The following is a 25,617-nucleotide window of genomic DNA, read 5'->3' on the forward strand; positions in this document are numbered from 1 at the left end:
GTTATTATCGTCTTCTTCGTCTCCGCTCGTCTCGTCTCGTCGGACTACTATACAAGTAGAATCGGCGGGAATCGCGGGCTGAGCGGCTGTATAAAGGCTCCAGAGACCAGGTAAGGCCTCAGTGCGAGAATCAGCAGGAATCGCGGGCTGAGCGGCTGTATAAAGGCTCCAGAGACCCAGGTAAGGCCTCAGTGCGAGAATCGGCGGGAATCGCGGGCTGAGCGGCTGTATAAAGGCTCCAGAGCCCAGGTAAGGCCTCAGTGCGAGAATCGGCGGGAATCACGGGCTGAGCGGCTGTATAAAGGCTCCAGAGACCAGGTAAGGCCTCAGTGCGAGAATCGGCAGGAATCGCAGGCTGAGTGGCTGTATAAAGGCTCCAGAGACCAGGTAAGGCCTCAGTGCGAGAATCGGCGGGAATCGCGGGCTAAGCGGCTGTGTAAAGGCTCCAGAGACCAGGTAAGGCCTCAGTGCAAGAATCGGCGGGAATCGCGGGCTAAGCGGCTGTATAAAGGCTCCAGAGACCAGGTAAGGCCTCAGTGTGAGAATCGGCAGGAATCGCAGGCTGAGCGGCTGTGTAAAGGCTCCAGAGACCAGGTAAGGCCTCAGTGCGAGAATCGGCAGGAATTGCAGGCTGAGCGGCTGTGTAAAGGCTCCAGAGACCAGGTAAGGCTCTCCAATCTCCAGTCTTGGAACTCGGAGGGAAGGAGAGAGTTAAAAAGTAATCCAAGTGTGACGTCACCAGAAAGCGGGTAAGTGATTGGTTGTTAAGTATTTCTCCCTTTTTAAGCTTAAATCTCTTTGGTTTATAGTTTCTAAGGTGTGATATTCACCATCTAGAATCGGGGCAGAGGGTATTTAAGAATAATATTAATAAATGTAATTAATTACATAGAATGAGAGATCAGGTGATGTGTTGCTGCTGCAATATGTGGGAGCTGGTGGACACCATTGATGCTCACGGTGATCACATTTGCAGTAAGTGTTGGCTGCTCGAGGAATTCCAGCTCCGTGTTGAAGAGCTGGAGTCCGAGCTTCAAACACTGAGACACATCAGGGAGGGGGAGAGTTACCTGGACTCTGTGTATCACGAGGTATTCACACCAATTAGATTAATTAATTCAGATGTAGTCCGTGGCCAGGGTCAGGATGGTGTGACTAGAAGTGAGGCAGGTACGGGGATCCAGGAGGTAGTGTTGGAGGAGCCGCAGCCCTTGCACTTGTCCAACAAGTTCGAGGCTCTTACTCCCTGTGAGGATGGGAACAGGGACTGCGGGGAGGATGAGCAACCTGGCCACAGCACCGTGGAGCGGGGAGCCATTCAAGTGGGGGGAGTTAAAAGAAATGTTGTACTGGTAGGGGATAGTATCGTTAGGGGGATAGATAGAGTTCTTTGCAGCCGAGAGCGAGAGTCCCGAAGGCTGTGTTGCCTGCCCGGTGCCAGGGTTAAGGACATCTCCTCTGGACTGGAGAGAAACTTGGAGTGGGAGGGGGAGGATCCAGTTGTCGTGGTCCATGTTGGTACCAACGACATAGATAGGGCAAGGAAGGAGGTTCTGCTGAGGGAGTTTGAGCAGCTAGGGGCCAAATTAAAAAGCAGAACCACAAGGGTAATAATCTCTGGATTATTACCTGAGCCACGAGCGAATTTGGCTAGGACAAATAAAATTAGAGAGTTAAATGCGTGGCTCAAAGACTGGTGTGGGAGAAATGGGTTTTGCTTCCTGGGACACTGGCACCAGTACTGGGGCAGGAGGGAGCTGTTCCGTTGGGACGGGCTTCACTTGGCCAGTGCTGGGACTAGAGTCCTGGCGGATCATATAACTAGGGCTGTAGAGAGGGCTTTAAACTAACTGGTGGGGGGGAGGTTCTTAGAGAGCAAATAATAAAAATGACAACAGAGAAGGTCATAGACTTTGGTAGCAGTGGGGAAATTAAAAACCAGAGCATGTCAGGAAGGGGCAGAAGGTATGGAGTAAAAGGTAAAGTAATAAAAAGGGCAAAAGCAGGAACTAAGTGTCACAAAACATCTTTGAAAGTTCTCTATCTGAATGCACGTAGCATTTGTAATAAAATAGGCGAGTTAATGGCACAAATAACTACATATGGGTATGATCTTGTGGCCATTACAGAAACATGGCTGCAGGGTGACAATGCCTGGGAATTAAACATACCAGGTTATTTAACGATCAGGAAGGAAGGGGAGGTGGGGTGGCTATGTTAATAAAGGAAGGAATCACTGTAATACAGAGAAATTATTTTGGGTCAAAAGATTAGGATAATGAAACAGTTTGGGTGGAGGTAAGGAATAATAAGGGGAAAAAAGCACTAGTGGGCGTAGTCTATAGGCCTCCAAACAGTGGCAACTCTGTTGGACGGAGTATCAATCAGGAAATAGTTGAGGCTTGTAATAAGGGAACATCTATAATTATGGGGGATTTTAATTTTCATATTAATTGGACAAATCAAATTGGGCAGGGCTGCCTTGAGGATGAGTTCATTGAGTGTATTAGGGATGGGTTTCTTGAGCAGTATGTAACTGAACCGACCAGGGGGCAAGCAACCTTGGATCTGATCCTGTGTAACGAGACAGGATTAATTAAAAATGTCCTAGTAAAGGATCCCCTTGGAATGAGTGACCATAACATGGTGGAATTCCATATTCAATTAGAGGGTGAGAAGGTTGGATCTCAAACAAGCGTGCTAAGCTTGAATAAAGGAGACTATGAAGGTATGAGAGCGGAATTGAGTAGAGTGGATTGGGAAAATAGATTAAAGGGTAAGACGATACATGATCAGTGGTGTACATTTAAGGAGTTATTTTACAACTTCCAAAAAATATATATTCCACTGAGAAGAAAAGGGTGTAAAAGAAAAGACAGCCATCCGTGGCTAAGTAAAGAAATTAAGGATAGTATTTGACTAAAAACAAGGGCATATAAGGTAGCCAAATCTAGTGGGAGGATAGAGGATTGGGAAAACTTTAAAAGACAGCAAAAAATAACAAAAAAATTGATTAAGAAAGGGAAGATAGATTATGAAAGTAAATTAGCAAAAAATATAAAAACAGATAGTAAGAGTTTTTATAGTTATATAAAAAGAAAAAGGGTGGCTAAAGTAAATGTTGGTCCCTTAGAGGATGAGACCGGGAAATTAATGGTGGGAAATATGGAGATGGCAAAAACACTGAATGAATATTTTATATCAGTCTTTACAGTAGAAAACACTAAGAATATCCCAACACTGGACAAACAGGGGGCTAAAGGGGGGGGGAGTAGCTAAACATGATCAAAATCACTAAGGAAGTGGTACTCGGTAAAATAATGGGACTCAAGGCGGATAAATCACCTGGACCTGATGGCTTACATCCTAGGGTCTTGAGGGAAGTGGCGGTAGGGATTGTGGATGCATTGGTAATAATTTTCCAAAACTCCCTGGACTCGGCAAAGGTCCCGGCAGCCTGGAAAACTGCTAATGTAACACCTTTATTTAAAAAGGGCAGTAGACAGAAGGCTGGAAACTATAGACCGGTTAGCCTAACATCTGTGGTAGGTAAAATTTTGGAGTCCATTATTAAGGAGACAGTAACAGGACATTTGCATAATCATAATTTAATAGGACAAAGTCAGCATGGTTTTATGAAGGGGAAGTCATGTTTGACAAATTTGCTGGAGTTCTTTGAGGAAGTAACATATAGGGTGGATAAAGGGGAAACAGTGGACGTAGTGTATTTAGACTTCCAAAAGGCATTTGACAAGGAGCCACACAAAAGATTATTGCTTAAGATAAAAAATCACGGGATTGGGGGTAATATTCTGGCATGGATAGAGGATTGGCTATCTAACAGAAGGCAGAGAGTTGGGATAAATGGTTCATTCTCAGACTGGCAATCAGTGACTAGTGGTGTTCCGCAGGGGTCAGTGCTGGGTCCCCAACTCTTTACAATCTATATTAACGATTTGGAGGAGGGGACCGAGTGTAACATATCAAAGTTTGCAGATGATATTAAGATGGGAGGGAAAGTAGTGAGTGAGGAAGACATAAAAAACCTGCACAGGGACATAGACAGTCTAAGTAAGTGGGCAGAGATTTGGCAGATGGAATACAATACTGGAAAGTGTGAGGTTATGCACTTTGGCAGGAAAAATTGTAGAGCAAGTTATTATCTTAATGGCAAGAAACTGGAAAGTACTGAAGTACAAAGGGATCTGGGGGTCCTGGTGCACGAAACTCAAAAGGTTAGTATGCAGGCGCAGCAAGTGATTAAGAAGGCCAATGGAATGTTGGCTTTCATTGCTAGGGGGATAGAATATATAAATAGGGAGGTATTGCTTCAGTTGTACAAGGTATTGGTGAGACCGCACCTGGAATACTGCGTACAGTTTTGGTGTCCATACTTAAGAAAGGACATACTTGCTCTCGAGTCAGTACAAAGAAGGTTCACTCGGTTAATCCCGGGGATGAGGGGATGGACATATGAGGAGAGGTTGAGTAGATTGGGACTCTACTCATTGGAGTTCAGAAGAATGAGAGGCGATCTTATTGAAACATATAAGATTGTGAAGGGGTTGGATCGGGTGGATGCGGGGAAGATGTTCCCGATGATGGGTGAAACTAGAACTAGGGGGCATAGTCTTAGAATAAGGGGCTGCTCTTTCAAAACTGAGATGAGGAGGAACTACTTCACTCAGAGGGTGGTAGGTCCTTGGAATATGCTGCCCCAATAAGCTGTAGAAGCTACATCATTACATAAATTTAAAACAGAAATAGACAATTTCCTAGAAGTAAAGGGAATTAAGGGTTACGGGGAGCGGGCAGGAATTTGGACATGAGTCTAGGTTCGGATCGGTCATGGCCCTGTGGGTAGCGGAGCGGGCCCAGGGGCCGTGTAGCCTGATCCTGCTCCTATTTCGTGTGTCTAATTCTGTTAGATTCAGGAGATGGTTCTGTGATAGTGGATTGGCGGTTAGGATCAGATCAGCCATGATCTTATTGAATGGCGGAGCAGGCTCGAGGGGCCAATTGGCCTACTCCTGCTCCTATTTCTTATGTAAGTCCTGGGCTACCTGCTCAACTTCGTCTCGCCCCTTTCTGCGGCCTGGGCGTCCTGGATGGCTATGGACTTGGGCCTCGCTCTCCTTCCTAGCAATTGGTATGGTGTCCTTAGCTACTGAAAATCTGCTCCAGGGAGAGAACCCACCATGAGGCCAGGGCACGAGTACGAGCGGCAGCCTAAGAGGCTGGAACCACGAGAGCGGAGTCAAGAGAGCGAGCAAGCGGCAAGCGAGAGCCCAGATTGCTACCCGGGGCCTGCAGTTATACTCCTTTCGATAGCCCCTTATCTGCGTGCCAAATCAGGTTGGTTCATTGTCCCAATCTTAGCGGGCTAGTTTAAATAATTGTAGCAATTTACTCTGACTGTTTTTAGATGGCCGGTAATCGCATCTACTGGCCTGATAATTGACTTGTTTTGTTATTAATACATTTTAATTAGCCTGTCCAGCCTCGATGGCTTCCTTAAGCTGTTCCCGATTACTTATGCAAACTGCTTGATGGCCTTAACTATAGGCCTAACTGGGTTTGATCTGTCTCCAATTTGGTCTAATACATAATTCAAAGTCCTGTCGGATTTTCAAAATGCAAAGTCTCTCTTCACAGAAACTGCAGCTTTGGTTTCGTTTTCTCCACGAGCTGCCTGTGCCACAGAGCCCAAGTTTAAAAAATCTCACAGGCTTTCTGCCACGAGGCGCGGACGCCATCTTAGGTACCCTTTTTCATTAAAATGTCCACGCAGGGTCCCTTTTCTTCTTAATAACCTTTGGGGAAATGTAGAAATTTTGCGAGTCTTACACTGTGGATCCATTTACTATCCTTCTTAGGCAGTCCCTTGTAACTGAGGATGATTTGCTTCCACATTAACTGTGATAAACTAATGCAGGTGAATCCAATTACTGTGATAGTCTAATGGAGCTGGATCCATTTGCTGTGATAGTCTAATCACTGTGATTCCATCTAATGTGATAGTCTAATGGTGGTGGATCCATTTACTGTCCTTCTTCGTAGGCAGTCCCTCGGAACCGAGGATGACTTGCTTCCACATTAATGGTGATAAACTAATGACTGTGGATACATTTACTGTGATAGTCTAATGGTGGTGGCTCCATTTACTGTGATAGTCCAATGACTGTGGCTCCATTTACTGTGATAGTCCAATGACTGTGGATCCAATTACTGTGATAGTCTAATGCAGGTGAATCCATTTACTGTGATAGTCTAATGAATGTGGATCCATTTACTGTAATAGTCTAATGAATGTGGCTCCATTTACTGTGATAGTCCAATGACTGTGGATCCAATTACTGTGATAGTCTAATGCAGGTGAATCCATTTACTGTGATAGTCTAATGAATGTGGATCCATTTACTGTGATAGTCTAATGAATGTGGGTCCATTTACTGTGATATTCTAATTGATTTGGATCTATTTATTTTGTTAGTCTAATAGAGTTGGACTCATTTACTGTGATAATCTAATGGAGGTGGATCCATTTACTGTGATAGTCTAATGGAGGAGGATCCATTAAATTTGTTAGTCTAATGACTGTGGATCCATTTACTGTTATAGTCTAATGACTGTGGATCCATTTACTGTGATAGTCTAATGACTGTGGATCCATTTACTGTGATAGTCTAATGACTGGATCCATTAAATTTGTTAGTCTAATGACTGTAGATCCATTTAATTTGATAGTCTAATGAATGTGGAACCATTTTCTGTGATAATCATGAAGGGGTTGAAAGTTAAATTAGCGGCTTAACGGACTAGCTGGCTGATGTAATAAAGGATAAGTCTGGCAGAACAAAAACTGTTGGAAATAGCATATTACATGATGATTGGGGGACTAAAAGAATCAAGGAGGCCATACATTGAACAATGGGCCACCAAGATGTGATTTGTGAAGATGATGTTAAGCGTAAGTAAATTGGATAGAACAATGGCAGATGTGGAAGCAGGGCAAATGAGATAAACAAAATGTGTTTTGCGGCGATGTTATTAAGTGTACATGACTTGGACAATTTATTGGCCAATTCCCGAAGATGTGAAGGAAACAAGACATAAGATTGTATATAAGTCAACTGCTCGAGTGTAAAAAGTAGACTCCTGTCTCAGCTCAGACTGTGGGGGCCTCTCCCTGCACGTGTTTGAATAAAGATCGCTTGGAACCAGTACACGCTCATCTCTGTCTGCTTTGGGGCAGAGAGAAATCCCACAACAACTTGGTGTAGTCAGCAGGATTCCTAGGACGCAGTCGAACGACCAACCATAATGGGACTGCAAGTCGGGTGAGTACTTTATATTACCACCCATAGTTAGGCACAAAACCCCAGAAGGCTGGACGTGAGACTGTAGGGAATCCAAACAGGACACTTGCGGGTACTGGAGTGATCTCTGCGCAGTAGAACTGTGAGCCGCTTTAGGTAACCAGAACCACGTTGTAGCAGGAAGGTCCAAGTTACTGTTTGCGCAGGCCAGATGAATTAAAAAAAATGGCCATAGGTGGGGAAGATTGGGGACCAGAAGGGTCCTTAACCAAATTTATAGCAGGAAAAAATAAGAAACTAATCGAGAAAATGAAAAAGAAAGGCTGCAGTCCGAACAACAGTCCAGACAGGCAAAAGGAATGGTGGGACACCCAGTGTAAAGGTAAGGAAGAGAAGGGAATTATTAGTAGCTACTTAGGACTCAATAAACATGTACAAATTTATATAGAAAAGGAAAAGCTTAAGGTCAGTGCGGAGCGGGCACCGGGACCAAGGTTTAGAGCGACAGACAATAATGACGACGTTGACTGGGGAGAATTAGAGAAGGAAGCCGCAGATTATGACAGAGAGAACAATGACAGGGTTTGGGAGCCCCCACCTAAATATGACGCAAAGGGACCATCGGCCCCACCACTGCCCGAAACCCAGACAAAGGGCATAATGGCCATGGCCCCTATTACGATAGAGATTAGACAAGTGGGAAATGGGCAGGCACAGACTACAGTACAATAAGTCCCGTTCACCCCAGCCGAGAAACAGATGATGACAAGGGACCTCCCGACCCCGAAAACAAACCATGCAACTGACTTTTGGAATAAGTTAGAGGAGATGATAGATGTACACTCACTTCACCCGGAAGATATACACGTCCTCGTAAAGTCCAAGGTACCCCGGCAAACATGGCTAGGGATGCCCAACTTAATCCTTAGTGGAAATTGGAAGGATGCACAGGGATTGAATCAGCTAGGAAGATACAACCGTTTTAAGCGATTGGTAAAGGGAGGACTTGGGGAGGCCTCCGAACAGTTGCAACTCTGTTGGACGGAGTATTAATCAGGAAATAATTGAGGCTTGTAATAAGGGAACAACTATAATTATGGGGGATTTTAATTATCATATTAACTGGACAAATCAAATTGGGCAGAGCAGCCTTGAGGATGAGTTCATTGAGTGTATTAGGGATGGGTTTCTTGAGCAGTAGGTAACTGAACCGACCAGGGGGCAAGCAACCTTAGATTTGGTCCTGTGTAATGAGACAGGATTAATTAAAAATGTCCTAGTAAAGGATCCCCTTGGAATGAGTGACCATAATATGGTTGAGTTCCATATTCAATTAGAGGGTGAGAAGGTTGGATCTCAAACAAGCATGCTGAGCTTGAATAAAGGAGACTATGAAGGTATGAGAGCGGAATTAATTAGAGTGGACTGGGAAAATAGATTAAAGGGTAAGACAGTACATGATCAGTGGTGTACATTTAAGGAGTTATTTTACAACTTCCAAAAAATATATATTCCACTGAGGAAAAAAGGGTGTAAAAGAAAAGATAGCCATCCGTGGCTAAGTAAAGTAATTAAGGATAGTATCCGACTAAAAACAAGGGCATATAAGGTAGCCAAATCTAGTGGGAGGATGGATGATTGGGATGTCTTTAAAAGACAGCAAAAAATAACTAAAAGATTGATTAAGAAAGAGAAGATAGATTATGAAAGTAAATTAGCAAAAAATATAAAAACAGACAGTAAAAGTTTCTATAGTTATATAAAAAGAAAAAGGGTGGCTAAAGTAAATGTTGGTCCCTTAGAGGATGAAACCGGGAAATTAATGGTGGGAAACATGGAGATGGCAAAAACACTGAACAATTATTTTGTATCAGTCTTTACAGTAGAGGACACTAAGAATATCCCAACACTGGACAAACAGGGGGCTCTAGGGGGGGAGGAAATAAATACGATTAAAATCACTAAGGAAGTGGTACTTGGAAAAATAATGGGACTCAAGGCGGATAAATCCCCTGGACCTGATGGCTTGCATCCTAGGGTCTTGATGGAAGCAACGGTAGGGATTGTGGATACATAGGTACATAGAGATAGGAACAGGAGTAGGCCATTCGGCCCTTCGAGCCTGCTCCGCCATTCAATGAGATCATGGCTGATCTTCGTCTGAGATCATAGCTGATCTTACCAGTTCAGTACCCCGTCCCCGCCTTTTCTCCGTAACCCTTAATCCCCTTAGCCTTCAGAAATATATCCAATTCTCTCTTGAAAATATTTATTGAATTAGCCTTCACAGCCCTCTGTGGCAGGGAATTCCACAGGCTCACCACTCTTTGAGTGAAGAAACTCTTCCTCATCTCTGTTTTAAATGATTTGCCCGCTATTTTTAGACTGTGGCCCCTGGTTCTGTGCTCCCCGGCCATTGGAAACATTCTCTCTGAATTCAGCCTGTCCAGGCCTGCCATAATTTTATATGTTTCGATGAGATCCCCTCTCAATCTTCTAAACTCCAGTGAGTACAAGCCCAAACTATTTAATCTCTCTTCGTAGGTCATTCCCGCCATTCCAGGTATCAGCCTGGTGAATCGCCGCTGCACTCTTTCCATGGCAAGAACATCCTTCCGCAGATGGGGCGACCAAAACTGTACACAATACTCCAGATGCGGTCTCACCAGCACCTTGTACAGCTGTAGTAAGGTATCCCTATTCCTATACTCGAACCCCCTTGATATGAAGGCCAACATACCATTTGCCTTCTTAATCGCCTGTTGCACCTGCATGCTCTCCTTCAGTGACTGGTGCACAAGAACACCCAGGTCCCTCTGCACTTCCCCATCTCCCAATCTATTGCCATTTAGATAATAATCTACCCTCCTGTTTTTACCCCCAAAGTGGATAACCTCGCATTTATCCACATTATAGTGCATCTGCCACGTATCCGCCCATTCCCCCAACCTGTCCAAATCGCACTGTAGCCTCCTGACATCCTCATCAGAGCCCACCCCTCCTCCTAGTTTAGTGTCGTCAGCGAATTTGGAAATATTGCATCCAATTCCCTGATCCAGATCATTTATATATATTGTGAACAGCTGGGGTCCCAGGACAGATCCTTGCGGCACCCCGCTGGTCACTGCCTGCCACTCCGAAAACGAGCCGTTTATTCCAACTCTCTGTTTTCTATCCGCCAGCCAGTTCTCTATCCACGTTAATACTTTGCCCCCAATCCCATGAGCCTTAATTTTGCATGATAATCTTTTGTGTGGAACCTTATCGAAGGCTTTCTGGAAGTCAAGGTACACCACATCCACTGGCTCTCCCCCATCTATTTTACCAGTTACTTCCTCAAAAAATTCCAGCAGATTAGTCAAACACGATTTACCCTTTGTAAATCCATGTTGACTCTGTCCGATCCTTTCCCCATTTGTCAAGTGCTCCGCTATTTTATCCTTAATAATGGACTCTAGCATTTTGCCCACAACCGATGTAAGGCTTACTGGTCTATAATTCCCTGCTTTCTCTCTACCCCCCTTTTTAAATATTGGGGTAACATTAGCTACCCTCCAATCCACGGGTACTGTTCCCGAGTCAATGGAGTTCCGGAAGATGATCCTTAGAGCATCTGCTATCTCCAGGGCCACCTCCTTAAGTACCCTAGGATGTAGTTTATCAGGCCCCGGGGATTTGTCGGCCTTCAGTCCCCTCAACTTACCCAACACCATATCCCTAGAGATACTAATTTCTGTCAGCTCCTCCCTCTCATTAGTCCCTATGTTTGCCGATATTCCTGGGAGGTTATTTGTGTCCTCCTTTGTGAATACAGAACCAAAGTATGAGTTTAATTGGTCTGCCATTTCCTTATTCTCCATTATATATTCTCCCGAATCGGACTGCAAGGGACCGACTTGGGATTTTACCAGTCTTTTCCTCCTGATATACCGATAAAAGCTTTTGCAGTCTGTCTTTATGTTTGCTGCAAGTTTACTTTCGTATTCTATTTTCCCCTTCCTGATTAATCCCTTTGTCCTCTTTTGCTGTATCCTGTACTGCCCCCAATCTTCCGGTCTGGTGCTTTTTTTTGCCAGTTGATATGCCCTTTTTTTTGATTTTATGCTGTCCCTAATTTCCCTCGTTATCCACGGTTGAGTCACCTTTTTAGGTTTATTTTTATGCCAAACCGGTATAAACATGTTCTGGAATTCTTCCATTCTATCTTTGAATGCTTGCCATTGTCTATCCACTGTCAATCCCCCCAGAAACACCACCCAATCAATCTTACCCAATTCCCGTCTCATACCCTCGTAATTCCCTTTATTTAAGTTCTGGACCTTAGTCTCTGATTCAATTTCCTCACTCTCCATCTCGACTGAGAGCTCGATCATATTATGATCGCTCTGACCCAAGGGGCCTCGTACAAGAAGATTGCTGATAAGTCCCTTCTCATTGCACAATACCCAGTCTAAAATGGCCTGATCTCGAGTCGGCTCCTCCACATATTGGTCCAGATAACCGTCCCGGAAACATTCCAGGAATTCCTCCTCCTCAGAATTTTTACTAATTTGGGTAGTCCAATCAATATGTAAATTAAAGTCACCCATGATGACAGCTGTGCTCTTATCGCACGCTTCTCTAATTTCCCTTTTTATGCCTTCCCTCACCTCCATATTACTATTTGGAGGCCTATATATCACACCCACTAACGTTTTCCTCCCCTTGCTATTTCTCATTTCTACCCATACAGATTCCGTTTCATCCGAGTTAATATCCTTCCTTTCCATTGCATTAATCCCCTCCTTTACCAGCAATGCTACCCCACCTCCCCTACCTTTTTGCCGATCCTTCCTAAATATTGTATATCCCTGGATGTTAAGTTCCCAGCCTTGCCCACCCTGCAGCCACGTTTCTGTAATCCCAATCAAATCATACTTGTTTACCTCTATTTCCACAACTAATTCATCCACCTTGTTCCTAATGCTTCTAGCATTAAGATACAAAGCCTTCAGGCTTGCTTTTTTCACACTCTCATTATGAATTAGTTTGGCCCTTTGTGTTTCTCTCCTTTGCTTATTGCTTCTCACCTTTCTACCATCTATTTCTGACTTCATATGACTTCCCTCTTTTCCACTACCTAGGTTCCCATCCCCCTGCCAAATTAGTTTAAATCCTCCCGAACCGTCCTAGAAAATATTACCCCGAGGACATCGGCTCCCTCACAGTTCAGGTGTAGACCGTCCCCTTGGTACAGGTCACTCCTCCCCAAGAACTGGTTCCAATGCCTCAAGAATTTAAATTCCTCTCCCTTGCACCACTGCTCAAGCCATGTATTTAGCTTATCTATCTTACTCTCTCTAAACTTATTAGCTCGTGGCACTGGTAGCAATCCAGAGATTACTACCTTTGAGGTCCTACTTTTCAATTTAGCTCCTAACTCCCTAAATTCAGCTTGTAGGACCTCCTCCCTCTTTTTACCTACATCGTTGGTACCTACATGTACCACGACAACTGGCTGATCCCCCTCCCCCTTCAGAATGCTCTGCACCCGCTCCGAGACAACCTTGACCCTTGCACCAGGGAGGCAACATACCATCTTGGAGTCTCGGTCTCGGCCACAGAAACTCCTATCTATCCCCCTTACAATTGAATCCCCTATCACTATAGCCCTATCCCTCTTTTTCCCGCCCTTCTGTGCAGCAGAGCCAGTCATGGTGCCCTGAACCTGGCTGCTGGTGCCTTCCCCTGATAAGTCATCTCCCCCAACAGTACCCAAAACGGTAAACCTGTTTTGGAGGGAGATGACCGCAGGTGACTCCTGCACTACCTTCCTGCCTTTACCCTGCCTTTTGGTCACCCATTTACTGTCTGAGCTAGCCTTTACCTGCGGTGTGACCAACTCACTGAATGTGCTATCCACAACATCCTCAGCATCGCGTATGCTCCAGAGTGAGTCCATTTGCAGCTCCAGCGCCGCCATGCGGTCCGCTAGGAGCTGCAGCTGGACACACTTCCTGCACACATAGTTGTCAGGGACAGTGTCCCTGATTTCCCACATGGCACAGGAGGAGCATGACATGGGTCCGAGCTGCCCTTCCATGACTTAACCCTTACAATACCCTTTTATTTACTACGATTTAGCTTAATTATTGAATTCTACTTAGAATAATTTTGTGAAAGTACTCACCAACCAGTCACCTACCTGTTTTCTGGTGTTGTATTTTCACTGCCGCCTCCTGTCCTGGAACCTTTTCCACCTAGGTTAGGCTCCTGAAATAAAATAAATTGAACCTAACTTTTCAACTTCCCCTAACCCCTAAAAGGTTAGAGGAGGTGGAAGGGTGGGAGACACTACACTGTAGTGTTTCGGGTTTAGCAACAGCTCCACCTATATAAGAGTTACTGGCCTCCTGCTCTCCCGACTGCACCAGCTGTGAAAGAAAAAGCCCGCGAAAGGTGAGCTTTTAAACTCACCAGTTACTGGCCTCCTGCTCTCCCGACTGCCCCAGCAGTTACTGGCCTCCTGCTCTCCCGACTGCCCCAGCTGTGGTCTCGGGCCTCGCCTCTCTCCGGTTTTTATACCGGGCTCCGACTCACTGCTCCCGACTGGTCTCGGGCCTCGCTGGTCGCCGGGTTTTCTCCCGAGCTCCTCCTCGCTGCTCCCGCTGGTCCCGACTGGGTAATAATTTTCCAAAACTCACTGGACTCAGCAAAGGTCCCGGCAGATTGGAAAACTGCTAATGTAACACCCTTATTTAAAAAGGGTAGTAGGCAGAAGGCTGGAAACTATAGACCTGTTAGCCTAACATCTGTGGTTGGTAAAATGTTAGAGTCCATTATTAAGGAGACAGTAATGGGACATTTGGATAAACATAATTTAATTGGACAAACTCAGCATGGTTTCATGAAGGGGAAGTCATGTTTGACAAACTTGCTTGAGTTTTTTGAGGAAGTAACATACAGGGTGGATAAAGGGGAACCAGTGGACGTAGTGTATTTAAACTTCCAAAAGGTATTTGACAAGTTGCCACACAAAAGATTATTGCTCAAGATAAAAAATCACGGGATTGGGGGTAATATTCTGACGTGGGTGGAGAATTGGCTCTCTAACAGAAAGCAGAGAGTTGGGATAAATGGTTCGTTCTCAGATTGGCAACCAGTAACTAGTGGTGTTCCGCAGGGGTCAGTGCTGGGTCCCCAACTCTTTACAATCTATATTAACGATTTGGAGGAGGGGACTGAGTGTAACATATCAAAGTTTGCAGATGATACAAAGATGGGACGGAAAGTAGTGAGTGAGGAGGACACAAAAAACCTGCAAAGGGACATAGACAGGCTAAGTAAGTGGGCAGAGATTTGGCAGATGGAATACAATACTGGAAAGTGTGAGGTTATGCACTTTGGCAGGAAAAATCATAGAGCAAGTTATTATCTTAATGGCAAGAAACTGGAAAGTACTGTAGTACAAAGGGATCTGGGGGTCCTGGAGCACGAAACTCAAAAAGTTAGTATGCAGGTGCAGCAAGTGATGAAGAAGGCCAATGGAATGTTGGCTTTTATTGCTAGGGGGATGGAATATAAAAACAGGGAGGTATTGCTGCAGTTGTACAAGGTATTGGTGAGACCGCACGTGGAATACTGCATACAGTTTTGGTGTCCATACTTAAGAAAAGACATACTTGCTCTCGAGTCAGTACAAAGAAGGTTCACTCGGTTAATCCCGGGGATGAGGGGGTGGTCATATGAGGAGAGGTTGAGTAGATTGGGACTCTACTCATTGGAGTTCAGAAGAATGAGAGGCGATCTTATTGAAACATATAAGATTGTGAAGGGGCTTGATCGGGTGGATGCGGTGAGGATGTTCCCAATGATGGGTGAAACTAGAACTAGGGGGCATAATCTTAGAATAAGGGGCTGCTCTTTCAAAACTGAGATGAGGAGAAACTTCTTCACTCAGAGGGTGGTAGGTTTGTGGAATTTGCTGCCCCAGAAAGCTGTGGAAGCTACATCATTAAATAAATTTAAAACAGAAATAGATAGTTTCCTAGAAGTAAAGGGAATTAAGGGTTACGGGGAGCGGGCAGGAAATTGGACATGAGTCTAGGTTCGGAATGGTCATGGCCCTGTGGGTAGTGGAGTGGGCCCAGGGGCCGTGTTGCCTTGTTCTGCTCCTACTGTGTTCTAATTCTGTGTTAGATTTCAGGAGATGGTTTTATTCCTGTTCCTGGCTGGGGTGGAGATCGCCTTTACAGAAGGTAAGTACTGTAGAAAATATAGGGACAGAGTGATCTCCTGGAAGAATTTCGATCGCCTAGATGGGTCGGAGAGGAATTTCCCAGATTTTTTTCTCCCAAATTGGCCATTGGGTCTTTATCTGTTTTTTTGCCTCTCCCGGGAGATCACATGGGTTCGGGTGGATGCAGAGTGATAGAAGATTTGAGGTTAGGATCAGATCAGCCATGATCTTATTGAATGGTGGAGCAGGCTCGAGGGGCCGATTGGCCTACTCCTGCTCCTATTTCTTATGTTCTAATCTAACTGGTCAGTGGTGGTGGGACTAACCCAGAATAAATGTCAAGGCACACCAGAAAGTCCAGGATGATATCCAAAGGTGAAATCAGTGGGCAGACGAAGCAGCAAAGGGGGCTGTGGAGATGGAGACCCTGGAGCCGGCGACAGCTTGTGCCATCGGTCCAGAGGAAGTAAATGTGCAAAAATTACATGAGGAAATGAGTGAAACAGAGAAGGAAGGGTGGAAAAGGAAAGGGGCAGTCAAGGATGAGCATGGGATTTGGAAAAAGGAGGGATGAGTAGTAGCCCCTGAATGCATATGGCAGAACCTGCTCAAAATCTATCATGGGTATCAACACTCTGGAAGAAATGCTATGCACTGGAGTGCTGTGCATTGAGTGCTGCTGGAGTTTGGTAAGAGGGAGAAGTGTCATTTAAGTGTATTTTGTGAATTTTAGCGTGTTAAAAATTAAACACACTTCAAATAATTAACTTCTTAACACACTAAAATTCACAAAATACACTTAAATGACTTTTCTCCCTCTTACCAAACTCTAGCAGCACTCAATGCACAGCGCTCCGTGCAAGCACTAGTCCCGCCCCTTTTATACCCGGATTCTACTTCCGGGTTAAACTCCCCAACAGTTTAATATACACTTAAAAAGTTAATTATTTGAAGTGTGTTTAATTTTTAAGTGTATATTAAACTGTTGGGGAGTTTGAACCGGAAGTAGAATCCAGGTATAAAAGGGGCGGGACTAGTGCTTGTGCACGGAGTGCTGTGCATTGAGTGCTGCTAGAGTTTGGTAAGAGGGAGAGTTCGGGCAAGTGGGAGGTGAGGGTGTGTTTTTGCTCTGTTTTGTTCCCCACTCCCAGGCTTAGACAGCACTGTGGAAGCGGAGCAGCGAGACGCGTCAACCAAACAGGCCCCACGGACAGTATTCAAGGAGGAGGTTGGTGATCAGCTGGTTGGTTGGTTTTCTTCCTTCTCTTTTATTCCTTTAATTTGGTAAGTCCTATTGAATAGTGGTGTAATAGTATCATCTATATCGGGGCAGAGGGTCTTCATAACTAATAATAATAAATTTAATTAATTACATAGATATGGGTGAACAGGTGATGTGTCACTGTTGCAAAATGTGGGAGCTGGTGGACCCCATTGAGGCTCACGGAGATTACATTTGCGATAAGTGTTTGCTGCTAGAGGAACTCAACCTCCATGTTAAAGAGCTTGAGACCGAGCTTCAGACACTGCGACACATCAGGGAGGGGGAGAAGTTCCTGGACTCTGTTTCAGGAGATGGTCACACCTATGAAATTAATTACTGTAGATGTAGTCCGTGGTCAGGGACAGGACGGTGTGACTACGAGTGAGGAAGGTACAGGGATCCAGGATGTAGTGTTGAAGGAGCTGCAGCCCTTGCTCTTGTCAAGCAGGATCAAGGTTCTTACTCCCTGTGAGGGCGGGAGTGGGGACTGCAGGGAGGATGAGCAACCTGGCCACAGCACCATGGTACAGGGGGCCATTCAAGTGGAGGGAGTAAAAAGAAATGTTGTAGTGGTAGGGGATAGTATCATTAGGGGGATAGATACGGTTCTCTGCAGTCAAGAGTGGGAGTCCCGAAAGCTGTGTTGCCTGCCCGCTGCCAGGGTTAAGGACATCTCTTCTGGGCTGGAAAGAAACTTGGAGTGGGAGGGGGTGGATCCAGTTGTCGTGGTCCATGTTGGTACAAACGACGTAGATAGGACAAGGAAGATGGTTCTGTTAAAGGAGTATGAGCAGCTAGGGGTCAAATTAAATAACAGAACCTCAAGGGTAATAATCTTTGGGTTATTACCTGAGCCACGAGCGAATTTGGCTAGGATAAATAAAATTAAAGAGTTAAATGCGTGGCTCAAAGACTGGTGTGGGAGAAATGGGTTTTGCTTCTTGGGACACTGGCACCAGTACTGGGACAGGAGGGAGCTGTTCCATTGGGACGGACTCCACTTGGCCAGTGCTGGGACTAGAGTCCTGGCGAATCATATAACTAGGGCTGTAGAGAGGGCTTTAAACTAATTAGTGGGGGGGAGGTTTCTAGAGAGCAAATAATAGAAATGACAACGGAGAAGGTCATAGACTTAGGTAGCAGTGGGGGAATTAAAAAACAGAATGTGACAGGAAGGGACAGAAGGTATGGAGTAAAAAGTAAAGTACTAAAAAGGGGAAAAAACAGGAACTAAGTGTTACAAAACATATTTGAAAGTTCTTCATCTGAATGCACGTAGCATTCGTAACAAAATGAATGAGTTAACGGCACAAATAACGACATATGGGTATGATCTTGTGGCCATTACAGAAATATGGCTGCAGGGTGACCATGACTGGGAATTAAACATACCAGGTTATTTAACAATCAGGAAGGACAGGCAGGAAGGGAGGGGAGGTGCGGTGGCTATGTTAATAAAGGAAGGAATCACTATAATACAGAGAAATGATATTGGGTCAAAGGAGCAGGATAGTGAAACAGTTTGGGTGGAGATAAGGAATAATAAGGGGGAAGAAACACTAGTGGGTGTAGTCTTTTGGCCTCCGAACAGTTGCAACTCTGTTGGACGGAGTATTAATCAGGAAATAATTGAGGCTTGTAATAAGGGAACAGCTATAATTATGGGGGATTTTAATTTTCATATTAACTGGATAAATCAATTTGGGCAGAACAGCCTTGAGGATGAGTTCATTGAGTGTATTAGGGATGGGTTTCTTCAGCAGTATGTAACTGAACCGACCAGGGGGCAAGCAACCTTAGATTTGGTCCTGTGTAATGAGACAGGATTAATTAAAAATGTCCTAGTAAAGGATCCCCTTGGAATGAGTGACCATAACATGGTTGAATTCCATATTCAATTAGAGGGTGAGAAGGTTGGATCTCAAACAAGCGTGCTGAGCATGAATAAAGGAGACTATGAAGGTATGAGAGCGGAATTAATTAGAGTGGACTGGGAAAATAGATTAAAGGGTAAGACGGTACATGATCAGTGGTGTACATTTAAGGAGTTATTTTACAACTTCCAAAAAATATATATTCCACTGAGGAAAAAAGGGTGTAAAAGAAAAGATAGCCATCCGTGGCTAAGTAAAGTAATTAAGGATAGTATCCGACTAAAAACAAGGGCATATAAGGTAGCCAAATCTAGTGGGAGGATGGAAGATTGGGAAGTCTTTAAAAGACAGCAAAAAATAACAAAAAGATTGATTAAGAAAGGGAAGATAGATTATGAAAGTAAATTAGCAAAAAATATAAAAGCAGACAGTAAAAGTTTCTATAGTTATATAAAAAGAAAAAGGGTGGCTAAAGTAAATGTTGGTCCCTTAGAGGATGAGACCGGGAAATTAATGGTGGGAAACATGGAGATGGCAAAAATGCTGAACAATTATTTTGTATCAGTCTTTACGGTAGAGGACACTAAGAATATCCCAACACTGGACAAACAGGGGGCCCTGGGGGGAGGAGCTAAATACGATTAAAATCACTAAGGATGCGGTACTTGGTAAAATAATGGGACTCAAGGCGGATAAATCCCCTGGACCTGATGGCTTGCATCCTAGGGTCTTGAGGGAATTGACGGTAGGGATTGTGGATGCATTGGTAATAATTTTCCAAAACTCACTGGACTCAGCAAAGGTCCCGGCAGATTGGAAAACTGCTAATGTAACACCCTTATTTAAAAAGGGTAGTAGGCAAAAGGCTGGAAACTATAGACCTGTTAGCCAAACATCTGTGGTTGGTAAAATGTTAGAGTCCATTATTAAGGAGACAGTAACGGGACATTTGGATAAACATAACTAATAGGACAAACTCAGCATGGTTTCATGAAGGGGAAGTCATGTTTGACAAATTTGCTTGAGTTTTTTGAGGAAGTAACATGCAGGGTGGATAAAGGGGAACCAGTGGACGTAGTGTATTTAGGCTTCCAAAAGGCATTTGACAAGGTGCCACACAAAAGATTATTGCTCAAGATAAAAAATCACGGGATTGGGGGTAATATTCTGGCGTGGGTGGAGGATTGGCTCTCTAACAGAAAGCAAAGAGTTGGGATAAATGTTTCGCTCTCAGACTGGCAACCAGTAACTAGTGGTGTTCCGCAGGGGTCAGTGCTGGGTCCCCAACTCTTTACAATCTATATTAACGATTTGGAGGAGGGGACTGAGTGTAACATATCAAAGTTTGCAGATGATACAAAGATGGGACGGAAAGTAGTGAGTGAGGAGGACACAAAAAACCTGCAAAGGGACATAGACAGGCTAAGTAAGTGGGCAGAGATTTGGCAGATGGAATACAATACTGGAAAGTGTGAGGTTATGCACTTTGGCAGGAAAAATCATAGAGCAAGTTATTATCTTAATGGCAAGAAACTGGAAAGTACTGTAGTACAAAGGGATCTGGGGGTCCTGGTGCACGAAACTCAAAAAGTTAGTATGCAGGTGCAGCAAGTGATGAAGAAGGCCAATGGAATGTTGGCTTTTATTGCTAGGGGGATAGAATATAAAAATAGGGCAGTATTGCTGCAGTTGTACAAGGTATTGGTGAGACCGCACCTGGAATACTGCATACAGTTTTGGTGTCCATACTTAAGAAAAGACATACTTGCTCTCAAGTCAGTACAAAGAAGTTTCACTCGGTTAATCCCGGGGATGAGGGGGTGGTCATATGAGGAGAGGTTGAGTAGATTGGGACTCTACTCATTGGAGTTCAGAAGAATGAGAGGCGATCTTAATGAAGCATATAAGATTGTGAAGGGGCTTGATCGGGTGGATGCGGTGAGGATGTTCCCAATGATGGGTGAAACTAGAACTAGGGGGCATAATCTTAGAATAAGGGGCTGCTCTTTCAAAACTGAGATGAGGAGAAACTTCTTCACTCAGAGGGTGGTAGGTTTGTGGAATTTGCTGCCCCAGAAAGCTGTGGAAGCTACATCATTAAATAAATTTAAAACAGAAATAGATAGTTTCCTAGAAGTAAAGGGAATTAAGGGTTACGGGGAGCGGGCAGGAAATTGGACATGAGTCTAGGTTCGGAATGGTCATGGCCCTGTGGGTAGTGGAGTGGGCCCAGGGGCCGTGTTGCCTGGTTCTGCTCCTACTGTGTTCTAATTCTGTGTTAGATTTCAGGAGATGGTTTTATTCCTGTTCCTGGCTGGGGTGGAGATCGCCTTTACAGAAGGTAAGTACTGTAGAAAATATAGGGACAGAGTGATCTCCTGGACGATTTTCGATCGCCTAGATGGGTCGGAGAGGAATTTCCCAGATTTTTTTCTCCCAAATTGGCCATTGGGTCTTTTATCTGGTTTTTCGCCTCTCCCGGGAGATCACATGGGCTCGGGTGGATGGAGAGTGATAGAAGATTTGAGGTTGGGATCAGATCAGCCATGATCTTGTTGGATGGTGGAGCGGGCTCGAGGGGCCGATTGGCCTACTCCTGCTCCTATTTCTTATGTTCTTATGTATAGAATGGTGCTGGTGGTGGCCGGTGATGGGCAGGGACATAGCAAAATAGCACGACAGATGTATTACCTGTGCCCAGTACAATACCGGCAAAGCCGTAAAGATCAGATTGTCCCACCAGCCTCGGCCTAAGGGGCCTTGGGAGCAGGTCCAGATAGACTTCACCAGACCTCTGCCCCCTAGCCAAGGTAAAACATATTGCCTAGTGGGGATAAACCAGTTCACACAATGGGTAGAAGCATTCGCCACAAGGGATTGCTCTGCTACCACCGTCGCAAAGATTTTCACCAAGGAAATAGTACCCCGATGGGGGGTGCCACTGTAAATAGACTCAGATCAGGGAACACACTTCACTGGCAAGTCATCAAGCAGGCATGCGCACTATTAGGAGTAAAACAGAGGTTTCACATACAACTGCATGATCTGAAACAGGAAGTCAGGGACCAACAAACAGTTAGGGATATGGAATTGGAGGAAGCGGAGGAAGAACAAAATTTACCAATAGTAGGGGACAGGGTGATGGTAAGAGTCTTACCCGCCAGACCAGGATGGGCACCTCGCTAGCAGGGACCCTACGAGGTCCTAATGACCAGCAACACTTGCGCATGCGTAAATATGAAAGGAAAAGGTCGGTGGAAACACTGGACGCAACTTAAGAAATTCGAAAGCAAAGTAAATAATAAGGACTAAACCGGTGACGACCAGCGTCCACTGTTTATCTCCCTCTACAGGACTCAGATACGGATGACCTTACTGATATTCCTGGCCACGGCGATCACAGAAGGAGCCACATCGGTCGACCGAAGGGAGCAACGAGGCCTGTATTACAAGAACTTGAGCGACCTCAGTTGCGATTGGGAACGTGGGGCATTAACTGTCACGGCTGATAAAACAGTGTATTTAAAATTGTAACTCCGGGTTAACGGGCGTAAGCATATTTGACAACAAGCCAGGCGATACAGGGGATAGGGGTTGACATGAATCAGCCATTCATGAAAGAAAGACTTATGAAATAATACTGAGCAGCCTACGGGTGGCGCTGTCCAGGGTGAGTATAAATACCCGGGCACGGGCCCAGCTTGCGCAGGACATTCTTCACAGGAACTAGTGAAGGACACAACTAGACCTCCATGTTGTAAAACAGTTGATTAAAGCTTTGTTTAACGCTTAGACCAAGTGCCTAGTAGTTTTCTTACGTCAGGGGTATCACGGGGATGGCTGTTAAATGGACAAACATGAGCACGGTATGCTTCGGGAAGAAGAGTGATGATACATTAACATGCGTACAGGGAGAAACTATGCAAGTAAGATGTGGGAGGGATTTCACTCAGATGTCCAGGGTACCCCAGCAGGAAGAAGGAGGGTGGGAACTATGCCCAACCTCCAAGTGCACCAACTCTGATGATTGGTGTTGGAAGCTGAACCCCCGGGACACTCCCACCACCACAACCACACCGACCAACCCAGTAACAGGAGCCCCGAAGCCCACCACTTTGGCTACGGAGGAACCCTTGAGGTGCCCGAAGACTAGCTCAGGACCCAAAGGGGGGCTCGTGAGCCGGGATTCTGATAGGCATTTATTTGAGAATGTACACCATGCGATTGTTTCGGTTGTCCTCAATATTAGCCAGATGGGGTTACCCAAATGATGCGAGTGGCGTACAAGATCATTTTACCATCGGCTCCTCGACATGACAGTTACTGATGCCCTCCGGGTCTCTGGGGGACGCATGCGGTCGAGCCTATCTCGCCGCAAGAGGAACCTGGTAAATGACATAGCCACTGCAGGGACATCCACAGTTAATTCCCTGGATATAGCGGAAATCTATAGCAAGGTGAATCATCTAACATCCAAACTAAGAGACTTCATGTTAAAGGCAAATAAGTTGGAGGGACAACAGGGACAGACCGGAGAAGACTTGGCTAAAACCCTATTAGAGTCCGTGCAAGTTTTGGAAAACCATGCCCATACAGTTAACCACGTCACCGCCACCCTGCATAACATAACCAATCCGGCCTCTAGGGGGTGAATGTACGTGGCCTACAGTGCATGGCTAGTAGGGAGGTGTGACATAATCCAGCTCAGCTCCACAATGGAGAAGTGCCGGATTGGATTACGGATAGTGCACTGCAAGACTGGGCGCCAGAGAGCAACAATTGCTCTTCGTGCACCCTACGAGGAGTAATAAGGGTCTACCCGACAACTAAATATTGTGTTACCACTCACCTGAGGCCGATAGGAATGGTATTAGCTGTACCCAGTCTGCAGGAATGTGAATCCAAGCCCCTCTATAAGGTAGAGAATGTCGGGATCATAAGAGATGGCAATTGGCTCAGATACCACCACACACCCAGTTATGCAACCAAGAAAGGTTCCTTCTTGACGGGGATCTCGCTAGAGGGATGCAGAGAAAGGGGGAGTAATGTAGTCTGCCCACATCCCGTGGGGACGGGGTCAGGAGCCATGTGCAGCTTCAAAACCACCCTAAACTGTACCCTTGAAATTTCCAGCGCCCGCCATGAGCCAACGCGAGCAGCACACCGGGGAAAAGAAGAATACTGTGTGACCACCAGTGAATCTCAATACCAATATGGTTAGAACCAGTGCCCAGCTCAAGTTTCTGCTTCCACCCCCGGGCCCCAACAACGATCAGACATGCAACCATAACCTACCTACGGTCGCCCCGCGAGGAACTGGTGAGTCCAACTGAGGACCTAAAGGAAAGCATGCCCCAATATGTACTCCCTGAGGGGAAGGACATCCCAAAACTACCAGAATACCTACTGGAACTGAGGAAACAGGCCGGGGCGATAATTAAGCAGCATCACCGAATTGAGCAGGAGGTCAAACAACTGGGAAAGGATGTGGAGGCCAAGCTGGAAAATGCCTCATGGTGGCAGACACTTTGGGACTGGGGTATTAGGGTGGACATCCACCACTGGATCAGAATTGCATCTCATCTATTGGTGGTGGTGCAGTTGCTAATTGTCATCATACTTCTGTTTGAGTATTGTACTCAATGTAAACAATGCCATGACCGAGCCATTGCTAAAGCCATTGTTAAAACACAGTATAGATTGGGAGAGAAGCAGGGAATGTTAGAGGTAGTTTAAATAGCCACACCCATGTGAATCCAACCACCTGCCTGGCCAGCAGTGATGGGGCGGGAAGGTGAAGTTAGGTGGCCATCTTGGGCTATCACCAAGGGCCAAAAGGGGGGACTGAAGGGGTTAAAAGTTAGATTAGCAGCTTAACTGACTAGCTGGCTGATGTAATAAAGGAGAAATCTGGCAGAACAAAGACAGTTGGAAAAAGCATAGTACATGATGATTGGGGGAGTAAAAGAATCAAGGAGGCCATACATTGAACAATGGACCAACAAGATGTGATTTGTGAAGATGAGGTTAAGCGTACGTAGATTGGATAGAACAATGGCAGAAGTAGAAACAGGACAATTGAGATAAACAAGATGTGTTTTGTGGAGATGTTATTAAGTGTACATGACTTGGACAATTATTTAGCCAAGTCACAAAGATGTGAAGGAAACAAGATGTAAGTTGTATATAAGCCAACTGCTCGAATGTAAAAAGTAGACTTCCGTCTCAGCTCAGACTGAGAGGGCCTCTCCCTGCACGTGCTTGAATAAAGATCGCTTGGAACCAGTACACGCTCATCTCCATCTGCTTTGGGGCAGATAGAAATCCCACAACAGTCTAATCATGGTGGATCCATTTACTGAGATAGTCTAATGGTGGTGGATCCATTTACTGAGATAGTCTAATGGTGGTGGATCCATTTACTGTGATTCTCTAATGACTGTGGATCCATTTACTGTGATAGTCTAATGACTGTGGATCCATTTATTGTTGTGCTCTAATATTTATATTGTAGGAATGGAGGTTCCTAGCTGAAGAATTGAGATCGACGCAGAGAATCAAAAACAATAAAATTTAATGAACAAACGAAGTTAAACAGTAAACTGCTGGATACAATGCAAATAGGTCTGGTCTGGTTGAAAGCCTCTCTAGAACTGCTAGAAGGTTCCGAGCACTGACGTCATCACGTTCTTCCCGCCGTTGGGGGATCACGTGACGGGCGGCATTATGTCATCACGCAGAGTGAAGGAAAGAAGCCATAGTACAGTTAACAGATACATTAAAGGTGCAGCCCCCGGTTGCACTACATTGCTGTTAAAGGAATTATAAACAATTGTCCTGAATCCCCTGGTGGCTCCGCCACATACGCCCCCCCAGAATTGTCTTTAACAGAAAAGGTAAGACGAGAAGGGGGTCTGACGAGTCTGTCCGACCGACTGCGAT

The sequence above is a fragment of the Somniosus microcephalus genome, chromosome 3 (assembly GCF_052327205.1).
Source record: "Somniosus microcephalus isolate GS21.2 chromosome 3, FLI_Smic_1.0, whole genome shotgun sequence".
NCBI lineage: Eukaryota > Metazoa > Chordata > Chondrichthyes > Squaliformes > Somniosidae > Somniosus > Somniosus microcephalus.